The 13,927-nt window shown below is 44.2% G+C and overlaps 1 pseudogene; it reads right to left on the bottom strand.

The window, feature by feature from the left end:
* Positions 1-10,094: 10,094 nt before the first annotated feature.
* LOC112912477 (integral membrane protein GPR137 pseudogene) lies at positions 10,095-13,822 on the bottom strand (annotated as a pseudogene).
* Between the last annotated feature and the right edge of the window lie 105 nt (positions 13,823-13,927).

Below are 13,927 nucleotides of genomic sequence, written 5' to 3'. Positions count from 1 at the left end.
TCTGGCTGCTACAAGGCATTCTTTCTGGGGCTTTCATCCAACCTCATGTTCTTTTGAGCCAAGTAACTAAGGATCCTCCCATTCATTCACCTTGAATCACGGACCACATTTCTACTAGTCTAGTTTATAGTCAAAATCTAAGTGGGAAAACAAACTACCAAATATTTACAGTAGAGAATTTAATGCAGATAAGAAATACATTACATAGAGGATAGGTTGAGAACCCAAGCAGGACAGGAAGGTAGCCCAGATATTAGTTATAGGAGGATGTCAACACCACCCTTACTCTTAAGGGGTGAGGGAGGAGGTATGTTCAGAGTTCAGGGACAGTGGTCACCTGATGGAAAATGGAATCATAAGCTTGTCCACAGGTACTAGAACCATAAAAAAAGACACTATTCAAACCAGAAGAAAGGAAGAGATACCCACTCCTTTTCCTCATTGTTGCCCTTCATATTGCCTCCAATGTCAATCTCATTGGAGGAAACTAGAAGTGAACTAATATGAGAGCCTGGGAAACACAGCCTACAGGAGTCAGCCCCATTGCTACATAGGGCAGAGCAGGGGACGGTAAAAAATGGAAAAGCAGTGGGGAAAAGTGGTATGATCTGAGCCAGGAGATGGGATCACACAGTTGAACTGGAAGTTATTGACCTTGAGAGCCACAGAAGAGACACTGAAGAGACACCACCAGAGGGACAAAAGACAGAGGCTGAATACCATGGTTTCTCCATGTTTTTCTAATCTCTTACTAGTGCCTTGTTGAACCCAGCCAGATGATTGCTGAGGGAAACTAGGAAATGCATCCTACAGTGGTCAGTCCCCCCATGATGTAGAGAAGAACAGGAGAAGGAGGTAAACATGCCCTGGACCAGTGCAGTTAACCATCCAAATTCAGATCTAGGCATCTACAGTATCTTCTTGTATTTCTCCTGCACAACTGTGGGTGGGGATGTGGGCAAACACTAAAAGAGACACAAGATGAAAGAGTGGAAGAAAGTTCCCAGATAATCTTTGATGTTTAGAGCTCTTCTTGGGAGTTGCCTTGACAGTCCCTCTACAACACGATCTCCTATTATGAGGAAAGGGAAGCAGGGAATAAGGTCTTGAGATGACTTGCCTCTCCCCTTCTTACCTCCCCCGACTCTCCCTAGCTCCTAGAGCCTGAGAGACTTTAGGAAGGAAGATTTTTTAAAATTGGACATCTATCTCCATAGTCCTACCCCACTCAGCTTCTAGACGTTCATTCTCATTTTGGAAAGTAATGCAACTGTTAATCTCCAAGGAGCAACAGAACCAAAGGACTCAGCTGTAAGCACAGACAGAGCTTCAGGGAAGTCAGCCCTAGCTCTCTTCTACATTTCTTTCAATCTGGGGTCCTGAGGAATGAGTATTCCAGGACCCCATGCTTGGCTCTTTCCCCCATCTCCTTAGGGCCCTTGAGGATGAGGATTCAACTTCAGCAGCTCCATCTGCTATAGGATCCTAGGAAAGTACACCTTTCAAATGGGGCCCGGCCAGGTTGGCCTTTCCTGTGGCATCTGGGACCAGATTCTCTGGCTGACTCATGAAAACATGTAGACACTCTGGGCATTTCAAAAGGAATTGCATTTGAGAAGAATGTAAGAGCATACCAAATTCTAGGCAGAAAGCAAGGGCTAGAACTCAAATGAACAGACTGAGAACCTGACAAAGTCAAGTTCCCATATTGTTCCAGCTCTCCAGACTACCCCTAGCTGTTATTTTTCCAGTTGCCTGTGTTGCTGGTGAGCAGAGACAACTTCAAGACCTGGTGCCTTAGTTTCTTCCCCTCCCCTCCCCAGGCCTGACCATTCCCATTTGGACAAAAGGCCAAGGATTGGAATGGGTAATCTTAAATTCTGATGATGAATCTTCTGAGGCAACTTTAACTAGAAGGCATGAGGAGGAGGAGGCAGAGGAGGAAGAGGAGGAGGAGGCAGAGATGATGTGTCTGTTCCTGGAGTGAAACTTTACCCTTGGCCTTTAGTTTCTTGTTGGTATTGGCCCCAGGTGATAACCCAGTCTCCCCAGCACCACCACACTCACATTTTCCCTTACTACAACTACCAGTTTCCAGGAAGCCATGTATTAACCCTTTCAGGTGAGCTAGGCCACTTCTTTCCCCTCATCTCCCTCTCTCCCTTTCCCTTCTTCCCTCTCTCTTTCCTTCTTTTCCTCCCTTCCTTCCTGGCATTGTCATAAACCTGGACTTGTTCAGTTCTGCACTTGGTACTGATAAGTTTGTGTTCTCTCCTGCAATGTGATAATTCTTTTGCTTTACTCAGAAAGGTGGACCTCAAAGACTAGACCCAAAGTGCAAAATGGCCCACTGGACTTCAGACACCAGATAGATCCCTGTCAGTTGCTAACTTGCGGGAAAGTCTGATGGAAGAGGTTGTACTTGGTCTTGACCTTGGTGGAAAGAGTTTTAATCAGTAGAGAGGAAAAAAGGTATGAGTGGAGGGAACCCTATGGGTAAAGACACAGAAGTAGGAAAAAGCAGGCCAGTTTGGGTAACCAGTTTAGTTTGGTTTGAATTCAATGTATTTGAAAAAGAACTGGGCTGGGGACTAGACTGGAGAGGGCCCTGAATACTCTGCTATTTTGGACTTAAAGATTTCAATTCTTAGAATGGGGTATGCACAGTCATAAGAATGGCTTGTTGAATGTATGGAGAACATGTTCCCTGATTTCCCAGGGAAAATCTGGTATCATGTTTTTAAATTGAGATATAATTGGCACATAACATTTTATTAGTTTCAGATCTACAACATTGCTTCAATATTTATATATCATATGAAATGATCATCACATGGGATGCCTGGGTGGTTGAGCAGTTGAGCGTCTGTCTTTGGCACAGGGCATGATCCCAGGGTTTGGGATTGGGTCCCACATCCGGCACCCTGCGAGAAGCCCACTTCTCGTTCTGCCTATGTCTCTGCCTCTCTCTCTCTCTCTCTCTCTCTCATGAATAAATAAAATCTTAAAAAAGATTCAAAATATTAAAAAAATGAAATGATCACCACAATGTCTAGTTAACATCCATAGCCATACATAGTCACAAAATCTTTTCTTGTGATGAGAACTTCTAAGATCTACTCTTAGCAACTTGCAAATATGCAATACAGTGTTATTAACTATAGTTACCATGCTGTACATTATATCCCCCATGAATTATTTACATTACAACTGGAAGTTTGTACCTATTAATCACTTCACCCATTTCAACTAACCCCACGTCCCACTTTTGGCAACCACAATCTTTCCTCTGTACTTATAATCTCATTTTTAAATATTTAGATTCTCCATATAAAGGAGATCATATGATATTTGTATATATATCACATTTACTTCATCTATTCATCTATCAGTGGACACTTAGGTTGCTTCCATATCTTGACTATTGTAAATAATGTTGCAGTGAACATGGGAGTGTATATATCTTTTCAAGTTTGTGTTGTCTTTTCCTTTGGATACTCAGAATTGCAATTTCTGGATCATATGTAGTTTTATTTTTAATTTTTTTAGGAAACTCCATACTATTTTTCATAGTGGCCAAAGCAATTTATATTCCCACCAACAGTGAACAAGGATTTCCTATTCCCTACATATTTACCAACACATGTTATTTCTTGCCTTTTTGATAGTAGCCATTCTAATCAGGTGTGAGGTGATATCTCATTTTGGTTTTGATTTTCATTTCCCTGATGATTAATAATGTTCAGCACCTTTTCATGTACCTGTTGGCCATCATTATTTTTTTTCTCTGAACCTCAGTTTTATCTTTATTTACTTATTTTTGTATATTTTTATTGGGGTTTGATTTGCCAACATATAGTATAACACCCAGTGGTCATCCCATCAAGTGCCCTCCTCAGTACCCGTCACCCAGTCACCTCATTCCCCCGTCCAACTCTCCTTCCACTACCCCCTGTTCGTTTCCCAGAGTTTGGAGTCTCTCATGCTTTGTCACTCTCTCATATTTCCCACTCATTTTCTCTCATTTCCCCTATAATCCCTTTCACTATTTTTCATAGTACCCATATGAGTGAAATCATATAATGAATGTATTTTTTTTTAAAAAAAGTCTATTCAGATCCTTTGCCTGTTTTTTTAATGATTGTTTGATTTTGTATTTTTTGCTATTGAGTTGTATGAATTCCTTATATATTTTGGATATTAACCCTTTATCAGTTATATGACTTACAAATATTTACTCTCAATCAGTAGGTTGACTTTTCATTTTGTTGATGACTTCCTTTACTTTGTAGGAGCTTTTTGGTTTGATTTAGTCCCACTTATTTATTTTTGTTTTTGGTGTCAAATCCAAAAGAGTCATTGCCAAGACTTCTGTCAAGGAACTTACTGCTCATATTTTATCTTAGGATTTTTAAAGTTTTAGGTCTTACATTCAAGTCTTTAATCCATATTACATTAATTTTTGTGTATAGTGTAAGATAGTGGTCTAGTATCAGTCTTTTGTATGTGGCTGTCCAGTTTTCCCAACATCATCTATTAAAAAATTTTTCCTTTCCCCATTGTATAACTTTTGCCATAAATTAATTGACCATATATTCCTGGATTTATTCTGGCAGCATTAATTTAACTATCCTCTTGCAAGTGTAGAGCGTTTGGTTGCTTACAAATTATTTGTGCACTCATCACTTCATTTACTTCTAGAATAGTTTCTGAGCTACCTAGGGAAATCCTGCTCTTCCACAGTCAAGCAATCTGCTTGACCAAGATGCAAGATGAATGACCATCTGCTTCATCCTGGCGCCATCTAAGTTCTGTCCATCTATAGTCACAGAAGGCATTTGCTTCCAGACAGTATTTAATAGCTCCTACTTTGCCAATTTCCTCCTAGCACGGCAGCCTCCTCCCAATAGGAAAGCAGAGGCTGGGCTGATGGCAGAGTCTCATCCAGTGGTCAGTTCACCTGCAGTTCCTTTACCTCCTTGATTCTCACACCATCATATAACCTCCATTTTAACCCTACTTCCTTGGCCTCACTTGGAAATACAGATCCTTCTTTCCAACCAGAACCACCTGCTTTTCCAAAAGTGACCTTGCTGGAACCATATGGTTTGACCCCACAGACTCTCCCATTCTTTCACTCAATGAAGATTTGTTGAGACCTAATATGTGCCAGGCTCTGAGTTTCAGGTACTATATGATTTCTTACTTTCTGTCCATTTGCTCCTCTCCCCTACCTTCATGTCCTTCCCTATCCATCTTTGTTTCTGTGTTCATTCAATCCATTCAATCACTTCAATCTCTTACCCAGTACCAAACTAACTTTTTTTTTTTTGCCAGGTATGTGCTCGACTGTATTCACTTAGAGACATGTGGCAGCTTACATTGGACAAAATGAGTAATAAAAATTACTTTGAATATGGAAAAACCAGGGCCCTGTAATCCCATGGTACCCTAACACTGGGACCAGGATGGCCATCACAATTTGGGAAGGACCAGAACTGGGTCCTGGGGTATAGGCACACACACACCTCGACCTACCCCCTTCATGCACATGTTCAATCTCTCTCTCTCTCACACACACACATACCACAGGCACACACAGGGAGGGATGGATTATTGCTGGGCACACGTGTCTATTGTTAAGAGGGGAGTCTGGAATGTTTGAGAGTTGGCCAGGGACAACCTCCTCCCCCCTTCCCATGGCCCAGGCCAGGGCGTTTCTATAAGAGGTGTCTTTAGAACAGGGCCCAGTACGTGGGACAAGGTGCCCTGGGAGCTGCAAGGCAGAGGCAGACCCATCTGGGGCAGCCTGGGAAGTGGGCTGATGGGTCCCATGGCCAGCCTAGTCTCTGGTCACACTTTGGCACAGGCCTAGGGGATACAGAGGCCCCAGATCCAGCTTTGACAAGTGCTGAGAAGGGACAGCATTGGACCCCAGAGGTGGTGGCCTGAGCCTGGGGCAGCAGAGGCAGGCAGGAGTCTCACTCGGAGGTTGGTGGTGGCGAGCACAGTGCTGGGGGCTCAAGGGCCTTGGCCTGTCCACGCTGGGCCCATCCTATCCTAAGCCCGGGCTGATGAACACCATAGAAGAAATCAAAGTAAGTAATCATCATAGAAATCTAAAGAATTGATATACATTGAACACTTACTATGTGCCAAGCAATGTGCTCAGTAATTGCTAAGCATGGATTAACTCATTTAGTTCAATGACCTTATTTTACTCATGTCTACTTTATAGATGAAGAAACAGGCATAGTAAAGTAACCTGCTCAAGGTCACACAGACAGGAAGCGGGATCTCATGAAACTGAGTGAGATCACAGTATATTCCTGGATGACAGGCCTTTAGCAACTTGCGCATTCTCTGCTGTAACTATTTCAAATATTGTCCAATATTAACAACTTCCTTGAACCTACTATTTTTCCTCTCACTTTGAGGACTTTATCTCCCACTTCCCAGAGTACCTAGAGGTCATGAGGCATGACATCTTCAACTTGTCATTACAACAGACTCTACTGCATCTATCCATCATTTCCTTTCATCTTGGTCCCTCCTCCCCAACTCATCTCTAGGGGCTTTGGTTCCCATCCTCCACCTCTATTCAGGGCCTCCCACCCATCAATAATCCTGTCTCCTGTATCTTCAACTTGATAGGTTTCCCCCTAATCATATAAGCAAACTTACATCCTTCCATCTTGTAAAAACAAATCTGAGCTCCAGTTCCCTCTTTAGCCACCATCTCAATAGATGTCATACTTCTGGAACAAGAAGGTTTCCCTTTCCTTGCAGACCATTCTCTTGACACTCCACTGTAGTCTGGTATATACCCTTACCCTTGCTCCACAGTGGCCTTGCCCATATTACCAGTGACTTCCCAGGTACAATGTTATCTTTTCTACCTTTATCTTGCTGGACTTCTATGTAGCATGTGACACATACATCTTAGTAATACGATCTTCCATAAAATTCTCATGTCTTCCTTGGTTTCTGAGAGACTCAGTTCTCCTGGCTCCTGGTTCACCTTGTCAATCCTCCCCTCTGAGGGCTTTGTGGGCTCCTATCCCTTACTCCTCTCTTTCTCTTACACCTTTTATCTAAGGTGCCATCACCAAGTCTGGACAGTTCTATCTTCCAAATACATCCAAACTTTAACCACTTCTCAACATTTTGCTATCTCCACCCTGGTCTGAGCCACCAATATCTCTCACCTACATCACTAGGAGCTTCCTTCTACACCTCACTGCTTCCTCCCTTGTTGTTAGAGATCCCTGGATGTTTCACTAAAACCATGCCACTCTTCAGCTTAAAAACCTACACAGTCTAAAGTCTTTTAAATGACTCATAAATCCATAACCATCTATTTCCCATGCCCCTTTCAGACCCCCCTCTCCTACCACTTTTCACCTACACTTACTCTGCTCTAGCTGCACTGGTTGCTTTGTTCCTCTAACATTACAGTATGTTCCCACCTCAGGGTCTTTTTAGTTCCTTTTGCCTAGAATGCTTTTTCTCTAGATATTCTCATAGTTTGCTCCCTCAATTTCTTCAGATCTTTGCTTGAATATCACCTTTTTGGTAAGGCCTATCTCAACAGCCCTTTTTAAAATAGCATCCTCCCACCAATACTCCCTGTACTCCTTTCTTGCTCTATTTTTCTCCACATTCACTGCTATCTGATACACTACATATTTTACTTACATATTTTGTTCATTGTCAGCCTTCATGGAGATTTCATTATCATGATGGGAAACAGACAATTAAAAATTGATAATAAATTTCATTCCTTTTATTCTTTTTTAAAGTTAGTTTTGTATTAAAGTATAATTAGCATACCATGTTATATTAGTTTCAAGTGTACAATATAATGATTCAACAATTTTATGTATTACTCAATGCTCATCATGATAAGTGTACTCTTAAAACATGGATGGACCTACAGAGTATTATGCTAAGTAAAACAAGTCAGACAAAGATGAATACCATATGATTTCGCTTATATGTAAAATTTTTAAAAAGCAAAATAAATGAATAAACTAAACAAAACAGACTCTTAAATTTATAGAAAAACTGGTGCGGGGGTTAGGGGATGGGTGAAATAGGGAAGGTGATTAAGAGATACAAACTTCCAGTTATAAAATAAGTCATGGGGATGATTTACAGCATAAGGAATATATTCAATAATATTGTAATAACTTTGTATGGTGACAGGTGGTAACTAGATTAATTGTGATCATTTTGTAATGTATATAAATGTCAATTACTGGGGTGCCTGGGTGGCTCAGAGGTTGAGAGTCTGCCTTTGACACAGGGCATGATCCCTGAGTCCCAGGACTGAGTCCCACATCGGGCTTCCTGCATGGAGCCTGCTTCTCCATCTGCCTCTCTCTCTCTCTCCCTCTCTCTCTCTCACTCTCTGTCTCTCATGAATAAATATAATCTTTAAAAAATATTTTACATTAGAAAATGTCAATTACTATGTTGTGCACCTAAAACTAATTTAATATTGTATGTCAATTATATTTCAATTAGAAAAAAATGAATTTCTTATTAATAAACTCCCTGCTTCAGAGCTTAGCCCTTTTTCCTACTGGGAAAAAATTAAAACTGACAAAAATAAATAACAATAAAAACTAGTATGCCAGGAGGTGGTATAAGCTCTGAGTAAGAAAAAAAAAAAAGCCCAATTAAGGGATTGGAGAGTGAAGGGGGTAAAAATGGGGATTGTTATTTTATATGTTAAGTGTCCAGGAAAGGTCTCACTAATAAGATGTCATTTGAGCAGACATCTGAAGGAAATGAGACACAAACCATGTCAGTATTCAGAGGACAAACACTGTAGGCAGAAGGAACACCAAGTACAAAGCCCTGGAGGTAGGATTTCAGACAGGTCAAAGTTAGAATGTTCTAAACAGAATCATTACACTTTCTACTTATTTCACTTAGCATACTATGCTCTGGTTCCATCCACTTTGTTGCATTTTTCTTAATCCTGTTCCTAATATTTCTCAGTTCAGTGGATGGCAACACCATCCAGTGTCTTGCCTAAGTCAGAAACAACAGGGCTTTGGTCTGATATCATGTGCCTCTTCCACTATATTGGCTGTGCTAAGGCCAGGATCTGTGTCTAGTTTACCATTATCCAAACACAGAGCCTGACACAGCAGTGCTTAGAAAGTGGCAACACCACTCTGGTGGATACTGGCAACTAAGCTTAATATTAGACCTGAAGATGCCTCACTTTGCTGTCTTCAACAAACATAGGGTGAGCATTAAGTTTGTGCTAAACTCTCTGTTGGGTGTTAAGGATACAAAGATGATCAAAGAGATCCTCTAAGAAATTTGGTCTGATTCTGTACAATCAAAAGTTGTGTATAAGAAATCATAGACTCAAAAAAAATCATAGACTCGTGTGTGTTCATATCAAAAAGTGGCTTCAAAGTCATAAGTTCTATAACTCTGAAGATGTACATTGGATTAGGAGACCAACAATAATAATAACAGTAGCAGTGGCTAGCATTTATTGAGGGCTTTGGATGTATTAGGCTCTGTGCTAAATACTTATATGAAATACTTAATTTTTACCTCAGCTCTGTGATATGGGTACTATTATTCCTATTTTGCAGAAGAGAAAACTGAGACTCAGAGAGGTGGAATAACTTGTCTAGATCACATCACCCCTAAGTGGTGGGGCCAGCATCCCAGCTCAGGCAGGCTGGTAGCAAAGTCACTACACTTGCTTCCCTGAGAAAGATAAATTTAGCTTAGCTGAGCCTCAGTCTTTTAGCCAGTCACGGTCTCATACACTGGCTCCAGACCTACCTTTTTTAGCCCTAATTTTCAGTTCTTTCTCTCCCCCTATACCAATATGCACCATCCCCAGGTGTCCAGAGTCCTAGCTCTTGCCCAACCTACTACATCCTCTAATATTGATGGGTTTTGGATTGGGCAGGAATCTTTTCCCTAATTTCATGACTTGACAAAATCATCAAGGTCATCCCTTCAGGGGAACATTTATCTGATGCCCCTCTCCACCCTTGGGGATAGGAAGCTCTTCATCTACAATGCTCAAGATCACCTTTGCCTTTTTTTGTTTTTTGAGGGGTACAGACACTGTTTATTGAGTGGCAGGTGCAGGAGAGGTAGCTGGCTCCAGTGTAGAAGCAGAGGCGGCAGGTCATGCCAAGGTGCTGTGGGCATCTGGCAGCCAGAGCCATGTTCCCTTGTGGGGATAGCACAAGCTCACTACGACAGGAGGAACAAGGAGCCGGCCAGGGGAAGAGGTGGCCACAGTCTCCCGTGATCCTGGGCAAGAAGCGGCAGGTGAACTTGGCACGGGGCCTGGGTTGGGAGGACTGGGGTCTGGGTGTTCTAGGGGAGAAGAGAAGGGGATCACGTCTGTGGGGTGGAGTAGAGACTGTGGTGGTGGCCACCTGGTCCCAGCACCTGGGAGAAGAGCAGCGGAGTGGTCCGTGTCTGGCTGCCCCCGCACCAGCCTGGCTCCCGCCCGATGGCGCCGTACCAGCTGCCAGAGCCTAGGCTGCCTGACATGCTGGTGCTTTCGCTGTGACCATGCTCCCAGGAGCAGACCTTGTCCTCACAATGCCCAGCCCGGTCAAAGAAGTAGGAGCGGGAACCAAAGACCTGCCCATTGAGGATGCGACTGGTGCTCAGGTCCTGTGGGGGCCGGTGGACCCGGAAAAAGCCCACCAGCAGGGTGGTGGGCAGCAGCTCCCACACAAAGAGGATGAGACCAAACACCAGGTAGCCTTTGTTCCCCAAATCATTCACCAGGTCCGCCTGGTCAGAGACGTTGTACCAGTCATAATCGAAGGCATCCAGCCGGCTCCGGGGGGCCAAGGCCAGGGCTGCCAGGTTGTAGCAGGCCCGGCTGGCATACAGCAGGACCATGGCACCACCCATCGCAGCTGCCTGGCACACACTAGTTCCCTTGGCCTCCAGGTAGATGCTGGTGGAGGGTGCACACCGGGCAACAAGGCAGAGGCAGGCAGCAAGAGAGAGGGCGCAGATAACAAAGAGGGAGTCGCTCACCAGGACTCGCACCAGCAGGAGGGCCCAGGGCTGTGCCCGGCGCCGGCGAGACAGCACAGCACACAGCACATTCACCAGCAGAAGAGGAGCATTCAGCTCCTCTCAGAACTCCATCCACAGAGTGCCCATTCTCCCAGAATGTTACCACTGTACCCCCCTCTTCCCAATGCCTATCACCAGGCCTGGCATAGAGGAGGTACCTATGGAACATTTAGTAAAGAAAGAAAGAAGCACTGTATTCATGTGGACCAGTCTGTCTACCAGAGTTTATTATGAAATTGCCTCCACACAGCCTGCACATCTGTTCTTATAAGCTTTTCACTGCAGCTACTGTTGTGCCCAAGATTGTGAATCCGAGAAACCACCAAGGAGCCGACACCGATGCAAGCGCACGAGGGTTTATTAGCAAGCTCAAGCTTGGGTCCAAGTATACCCGACACAGGGGAGCAGGGACTTGGACCCCGAAGTGGGTTACAGCTGGGTTTTTTATAGGCTGGTCTAGGGGATTTTCAGAAGGGGTGGAGGAATTTCTCAAGTTCTGTTTACATTCTGATATGGGGCTTTCAAGGGCATTGAGCTCTGTTATCATTCTAATATGGGAATTTCTACCACAGGTGTGGGCTCTGTTGTTTTTCTGATATGGGATTCCCTGCCAAGGACATTGAGGACATTCTGCAGTTTTTCCCGTAAAGTTCAGCTCTTATTCACAGGGGCCTAAGATGGCTGTACTTGTGCTAATGCTAAACTTTAGGTGGGATGGCCTTAATTTTTCTTGGCCTCCACACTACATTACACCAAGCAGCAGAGGTATTATCCCCATTTTGTAGGTGAAGAAACTTAAAGTATTCTTGCTCTCCCATGACTAGCCCCTACAGTGATCAAACGAGCTGATCATGTGTCAGTCAGCATGTGGAAGTGGGGCCTGGAGGGCTCCCTCTTTGAGAAGACATTTTGAGTTACAAGTTTATGCCAATACTTGGTCGTTCCATACAATGTCTCTGGTGAGGAGTGAATCATACAAGTCAAGAGCTGTGCCACCTCATCACCACCCTCTCCTCCTTAATGTACACATATACAATATCATCCTGAGACTTAGAAATATCAAGACCAAGAAGAAGGGCACACAGCTGGGAGACCAATTTAGCATGTCAAAGACTACTTTTGTTTTTCTAAAACCCTTTATCTTTTGGACCCAGTCCAACTTTCAAGGCTAACTGGTATGGCAGAATGTTTGGTAGCTGGGAAGAGGACATGGAAGACTACCTCCTGTAACAGGAGTAGCACAGCAGTACCTCCTTGCCTCACAATTATTTCAAGCCCATCACTTGACTGTTTGCACAATTACTATCTCCCTATTTCCACAGCTGAGACTGCCCTGGCCCTGTTTTGCCCTTGGCTCAAGATTTGGAAACCGTCTTCCTCAAATTGTAATATTTGGCCTACTTCAGAAAATCAAGGTTTTGGGTGAAACATGAACAAATGGCAGGCAACTAGAGGCACAAGGGAGTTGCAGAAGACTATGGAGGAGGTGCTAAAAAAAAGACATCTCCAAATCAGATCCCACAAATGAGAATCAGGACTTTACAAAGCACAGCTCCAGGGAAATCAGCCACCCAGATGGGAAAACTAAGGCTAGGGAGGAGAAAGTACCCACCCAACAAAGTCACACAATGAGCCGGTGGCTCCCTACTCCCTGCCATTTATCCAGACCCAGGACCAAATTAGGAGGTCTGATGTTCAAGTTCCTGATTTTTGTTGGAGATGTATAGAATGTCATGGAAGTTGGAAGAGATCAAGGAACTTGGTCAATCTTATACCTTGCTTGTGGAGATGAGGTGATAAACTGTCCCAGAGAGGAAAATGGACTGGCCAATGTGATACAGCAAATCTGAGGTAGAGCTGGAGCCAGACCCCAGCCCTAACAGCCATGGAAGTTCCTGTACTCCACACATGCAGAGGCAACAGTCCTCCTCTTTCCACTCTAGCAGTTGGATCTTTTCAAGGCATACAGGACCCTCTAGAGTAGCAGAGAACACTCCTGCTGCAATGCAAAAATAGTAGGCATTGTTCTCTAATCCCTTCTCTCTCTCCAACTTTAATCCCCTCACCCTTTTCAGATATTCAGAGTTTTAGGGTAGGGCTTTCTGGATATTCTTGAGCTAGTGGTAGAACTGGATTCCTTATTGCCTCATCTCACTAGTCCTTGGCAGCCACCTACTGCCCTCAGGCTGGTTAAGACCCAAGCTCAGGCTGGCCACCTGCCACATCCCAAACACAGAAGCCAGCTGGGCTGGTACAGGCTTCCTCACTCCACCCTCAGCCTTGACCTCCAATCTGGGCCCACACAAGATTTTCCCCTCAATTTGTAGACTTTTCAGGGACAGGGAAATGTGCAAAGCCTGGCTTACCATGAAAAGGTTGAGGACCCCTCTAGAGTCCTTGGAGATCCCCTCTTGTTGCATGAAAGATGGGAAATTTGGGTGAGGGTCAAACTACAGGAACAGGTCTCTCCAGAGAAAACTGAAAGCAGTGTAGGACAGGAGCCTGGGGTTCTGAATCCCAAATCTGCCCCGTCGCTGGCAGGCTAGGTGATCTCAGAAAAGTGCCTTCCCTTTTCTGAGCAACAGCAGGCCCTCAGGTGCAAACTGACCTCGATGGGCTCTTGGTGTGCCTGAGAAGCCAAAGAAGCTGGGGCATGGACGCTACAATTAGATTTCCTGGCAGGTGAGTCCCCTCTCTGGGTGGCCTGAGGGCGGGCGCCACGGGGCCCCATCTCTACACCTAAGGTTGGGCCTGGCGAGGTGTCAAGGGTCTTCGCAGTCCCCCAGGTTCTCCAGCTTCTCCGCCCGGCCTCTCCTTCTAGAATAAACTGCCGGGT

This window comes from Vulpes vulpes, chromosome X (assembly GCF_048418805.1).
Source record: "Vulpes vulpes isolate BD-2025 chromosome X, VulVul3, whole genome shotgun sequence".
NCBI classification, from domain to species: Eukaryota; Metazoa; Chordata; class Mammalia; order Carnivora; family Canidae; genus Vulpes; species Vulpes vulpes.
This window is presented reverse-complemented; position numbering and strand designations above follow the sequence as displayed.